The following is a 6,000-nucleotide window of genomic DNA, read 5'->3' on the forward strand; positions in this document are numbered from 1 at the left end:
CGCAGAGAAAGATGGTCCTCCGAGCACCGCGCGCTTCGAATTTTCGTTCCTACCTCGTCACTAACGGGGGAGGGAGGGGCGGGGCCGTGACTGTCAGTTAATGCTATCACAGCCTTCTAGCACAGACCTCCCGTGAAAAAGGATCTTTTACCCTAAATCTATCGATAATATCTTAATTCTTAACAAAGGTAGAGGTGGAAGGTACCTCAGAGGCCCATTCTCCCCATTTTACAGAGAAGGAACTTGAAATCCATATGTGGAAATGACTTACCCAAGGTCCTACACGTAGCAAGCATAAAAAATGGGATTGGAACTCAGCTCCTCCGCCCCCAGAGCCTGCCGCTCCCGCCACGTCACACCAGTGGCTCAGACTCCGATAAAGCTTTATTGTTTGGCATTTAGGGCCCTTCACGACCTGTTTCTAGCCCGCCTTTTCTGCAATCCAAGCAAACTGACCTCCCCCAAACCAGGATGCGCCCCCTCCTCGTCTCTGCATCTTAGAATCGCTTCAAAGCTCAGCTCAAAGCGCTGCAGCCTTCACAAATCTGTTCCTTTCCTCCCAGCTATTACCAATCAATCAATCAATGTAGCAACATTTATTAAGTGCCCAGTACTGGGGAAACAAAGACAAAGGTGGAATAGTCCTGTTGGGGTTTCATGATGTTTTGGGGTGGAGCCGTCCCAAAGAATTCAGAGTCAGACCACCTCTAATCCAAGGACAGGCATTTACTGAGATTGACGCCTCTCATGGAACCAGACACTTCAGAGAAAGCAAGAAGGATTTTTCTAGGGTAAAGATGCAATTACATAACAAATTATGAATATTAAAAAGGCAGGAGACTTTGTTAAGGGATTAGGTAATAGGGGAGGGGTCCCAGCCTCAGTGAAACTGTGCATGTTTCACAATGCATACAGAAAAACCCATGGGGGGGTTATATATGTATGGTAATGATATTATAATGAGCCTCTCTACACCATAAGCTCACCCAAAGGACAGTTATAGTTATTACTGTGCAGGTGCCAACTTAGGGAAAGTCCCTGCCATTGTTTTGGGGTCCACATCCTGTTCTGGCATCCTGGAGGTGCTGCTTTCTGCTTGGCTGAGTATTGTGGTCCTGTCTGAGACGAGATGGATGTGGTTGTGAATGAGTGCATGAACACACCTGCTGTTTCTGGTGAGCAGTGAGGCGAATAGGAAGAAGTTAGGATATCGAGTGGGGGTGGGTAGTGGCTAGGTGGGAGAAGTGGGCTTGCTGTTCAGTGGGGCCCATAAGGAAGTTAGAATATTGGGGGTGGGGGCAGCTTTATTAGGATTCCATCAGGCCCATCACATGAATGCTGTAGTCTAGCAAGTAGAAGCAGTAATTACATAAATAGATACAGCACAAACAGAAGCAATACATATAGGAATGGCACAGATCGGCTTTGTACTTAACTTTCCCAGCAAACTGGGTCCCCAGGGCTCAGTTCTTGGAGTAACCAGAAGATTGTAATGGGGTTGATGAAGGCTTTCACCGGGTGCTGACAGTATCAGAGGAGAGAAGGGGTGGGGGGAGATGATGGTGATGATGAGAGCCTACTACGTGCTGGGCCCCGTGCTAAGCACTTTTCAAATATCTCATTTGATCTTCACAAAATTTGATATCTGAGAGATAGGTGCTATTATTATCCCCATTTTTGCAGTCAAGGAAACTGAGACAAACAAAGATTAAATAATTGAAAGAGGAGAATGTTTAGGGGGAAAGTCATATTGAGTCCTTAGGGCCTTTGAGATGATATACTTCCCAAGAAAGCAGGATATCCTTGGTTCTTTTATTCAATCATCAAACATTTGTTATATACCTACTAAGTAACAGTCACTATACAAAGAACAGGGAATATGAACAAAGGTGAAAGACAGTCTCTGCTTTCAAGAAGCTTACAATCTAATAAAGTAGAAAAGATGAAAAAATAACAATGTGCAAATTCTATTCTAGGCACAAAAATATGAAGTCTGCAATCATGGGAGTGAACCACAGGAATCTTGAAGGCAGAATCCTGTGTAGAATCCAATGAGAGAAATGATTATTTTTTTATTACATTAACAAGCAATTATTAAATTAGGATTGAAGTTTTACCTTTTCTATTTCCTCAGTCAGCCCTCATTCTGTCAATCTCTGAGGGATGTTGCTGATAGATGAGATTGCCCAAACTTTTGATCTTGGAAAGATCCCACCCAACTAGAAGACCTGACTTCTATTTAAAGTGTGGACAAAATTCAATATAGGGGAGTTTTTGCCCCAAGGAAATGAACCCCTCTCCTTAGAACCCTTCATTAGAATTGAGAGTGACCCAGTTTATGAAGGAGAAAACCAATCAGAGTGGTCTGGGTGGAGATGGATTCCTTTGTCCAGATCCCTGGAAGCAGGTGAGTCTCATGATAAAGTCATATTCTGAGCAAAAGCTGAAAACTTGTAGTCCACCTCCTCATTAATATGTCTACCCTTTCATTAATTGTTCACCAATCAAGGTTGATTTTCACCTGTCAGGGACATCTTTTCCAAAGATTTTTAAGCATCCAGGGATCTCCATGGTTTTGTCTTTGATTACCAAAAAAAGACCATGGACTATCAATTTATTATTTGCTGGCCTAACTGATAAATTGATTATTAGTTACCCAGAAACTGTGACTCTCAACTTTTCATTTGTCTTATATTACCAGCATGAATGCCTTAAGGAACAAGGAACTATTATTTGAGTGACCTTCAAGACCACAGCAATTCCACCTTTGAACTTAAACTTGATTAGACTAATGCTATCTAATAAAAGAGCTAAGTTATGCCTTTTCCCTCAGAGACCAAGGGAAGAAAATACCCTCAAAGTATTGGGAGAAGCACTTAAACGTTTATTCTTGATTTATCTTTGACATAAATTCCCCTGTGTAAAAGCTATTCGTGCTAAATGGTTAAATGGAATAGGGGAACATAATAGGGGTTGGAGATAATAGAGAAAGGAGACACCCCTAACCCTCAAGGAAACAATATAGAAAGTCTGGCCCTGAAAGAACAGGGCCAGAGCTTCCTCCTAAGATGGAGTATTAGGGAATTCAAAAATTAGGAAAACACCTTCTGACTAATGTCAATCATGAAGTCAAAGATTGCTACTAAAGATATGTTGTTTTCCTAAATTAGGCAATGAGAAATTATTTTGCCCTGAATAAATTACTTGGCTGTCTTAGAATTCACATATTGAGTTAAAATTATTCCTTTTGACATTTGCCAGTGTTTTAATTTTAAGGTTCTTTAACAAACTAAGAAAACTGAGCATAAATTTAGTACTTTAAAAAAGAAACTGTGCCATCATAACTTTGTATGTGATGAGAATCAGCGTAACAGCAAAGGAGGTCACTCTATGCTTTAGTGTGCATTTGGCTGACCATTTATTTAATCCTCAAAAACCTTCTGTAAGATAGGTAATGATAAGGAATATCAGCTGTCCTTTACAGAAAAGGAACTGGGGCACAGTCACATTAAGTATTGACAACAGAGGCCTGCCTCTGGCCTCTGTTTCTTTAACCACCAAATTCCCTTAAACAAAACTGCTGAAAATAAGAAGTTAAAAGTGAACAAGAAATTCCTGGATCTGTATTTATTTTTTTTAAAGCATTTTTAAACTAAGGATAAAATAGAATTATGTGCATTGTATTTTTAGGTAAATACATAACAATGTGAATTTTTTTTCTTCTGCTACATTCATACTACTGCAGATCTCCTCAGATTGGTAATTTTTTAAGAAGAATATGGAATAAGGGACAAGTAGGTGGTGCAGTTGACCTTGGAGTCAGGAGGACTTGAGTTCAAATATGGACTTAGGCACTCTGACTAGCTGTGTTACCCAGGGCAAGTCACTTAACCCTGTTTGCCTCAAAAATAAAAAAAAAAGCACCTAATAACATCAAGATAGTTTCCCTTTCCTTCCTATTAGTTTTGCACAAAACTTGCTAATTATGCTACTAACTTCTGGCAAACTTAAAGGAATGACCTCCTATATATATATGGTCAACATGATCAGTAGTTTTTTTTAAGCCCAATGATTAAAAATACTTTTTAAATTTAGAAACTTTTAAAAAGTTTATCTTTACTGGTATTATTTAGTATATTATTTATAATTATATTTATTGTTAGAAAGACATAGAGATTTTTCAATCCTTGTGCTATAATATATAGTTGAAATGGTAACAATTACTAATGTCTAATGTGACCTTGTGTCAGTACCATGAAAGTTTTTAAGTATCACTTTCAATCTGAACCCAGAGCTGTATCTTCAAGACAGTAGAGCCCAGCACCTGGAGCCAGGAAAAGCCTGGGTTGGATACCTACCTCTGCCACTGGCTGTGAGACTGCGCCATCAGTCAAGCAACAAGCAAGTGAGAACAGCAGCTGCTTGGATCCAGTCTGACTTCACTGTAGAATGCAAGAAGGTGAATAAGATATAGTATAACAAGGCTGGATAAGTAAGTTGAAGCTAGGTTATTATAAAGGGCTTTAAGTGTCTAGGGTGAAGGTGGTGTTTAAAAGGTCATAGGAAACCACTTGTATTTGTTGAGTAGGGAAATGACCTTTCAGATCTACTTTTTTTTCTTTTTGGAGGGCAATTGGGGTTAAGTGACTTGCCCAAAGTCACACGGCTAGTAAGTGTGTCAAGTGTCTGAGGCCGGGTTTGAACTCAGGTCCTCCTGACTCCAGGGCCGGTGCTCTATTCACTGTGCCACCTAGCTGCCTCATGTCAGCTTAAGAAAAAAATCATTTCAGCAGCTATATGAAAGATGGACTGGAGAAAGGATGGAATCAAGTTAGGGAGGCCATAGTCAAGAGGAGATGAGACAAATCTCTTAAAAAGGAAGAGAGATACAGGACAATTGCTTTTGGGGATAGATATATCAAGTAAGAGTTTTCTGGGAATGGGGAAGACATGTACTTGTTTATAAACAGTAAGGAAGCAGGCAGTAAATAGGGAGTAATTGAAGATTAGTGAGAGAGAAGGAGAGAGGGGACAATCCATTGGAGAAGATGAGATAGAATGGGGTCATTTGTGTATGTGGAGGGGTTTGCCTTGGCAAAGGAAAAAGCCATCTCTTCATGTGAAACAGGCGTGAAGGAAGAGATAATGCAGAAAGCATCTGAGTGAAATGGGAGTAGAAGGAGAGAAGGAGTTCTCAGTGAATGACCTCATTTTTCAGTGAAATATAAAACAGAGTTCTCAGCTGAGGGGAGGGGAGAGGAGGAAAGGCTGTGGGAAGTTTGAGGAGAGATTAAAAAAAACTTTGGAAAAGTCACTGTGGTTAGGATTATGAATCAAGTAGGGAGGCGTAAAAGTATCGTTTGGGGGGCAATAAGGGCCTATTTATGATTATACAAAGTAAGTATATAGACGTTGTTGTGGACCCAGTGATCACAGTTTTGTGATTTTCTCCAGCTTTGTTCAGCTGCAAGTGAATAAGAGGAAAGGCAGCAGCAGTTGGTGTGAGTAATTTAAGGCTGGGACTTGGAGGGCAAGATTGTCTGTAGGATAAAGGGGCAAGGGACTCAAGGGAAGAGGGCAGTGTATAGTTAAAATGGTTTACCCGTGGGTCAAAATGGTCAAGGGCATGGGTGAGTGCAGGGTGTAGCCAGATCAGGGGTGATGACCTGGGAAAGAAATGACGGGTTGAGGAATTGAAAATCATGGTGAAGATAAAGACCAAAGGGTTCAAGAGTACAAGGCAGAGAGGCCAGTGAAATCAACCAATCAATAAATGTTTATTGAGAACCTGCTATGTGCCAGGCACTGTGCTAAGCACTAGGTTTTACAAGTATGACAAAAGAAAGACATTCCCTGTCCTGGAGCTTGCAATCTAATAGGGGAGCACGAGACACAAAAGAAAGCTGTGAAGCAGGTGCAGGGGGAGGTACCTGCCAAGGAAATACGGTGGAGAAGGCAGTCAGAGAATTCCCAAAGTGGAACAGTCAGGCGTGAAAAAAA

The sequence above is a fragment of the Petaurus breviceps genome, unplaced genomic scaffold (assembly GCF_028583685.1).
Source record: "Petaurus breviceps papuanus isolate PSGF00001 unplaced genomic scaffold, PetGlider_PUasm1.0 126, whole genome shotgun sequence".
NCBI lineage: Eukaryota > Metazoa > Chordata > Mammalia > Diprotodontia > Petauridae > Petaurus > Petaurus breviceps.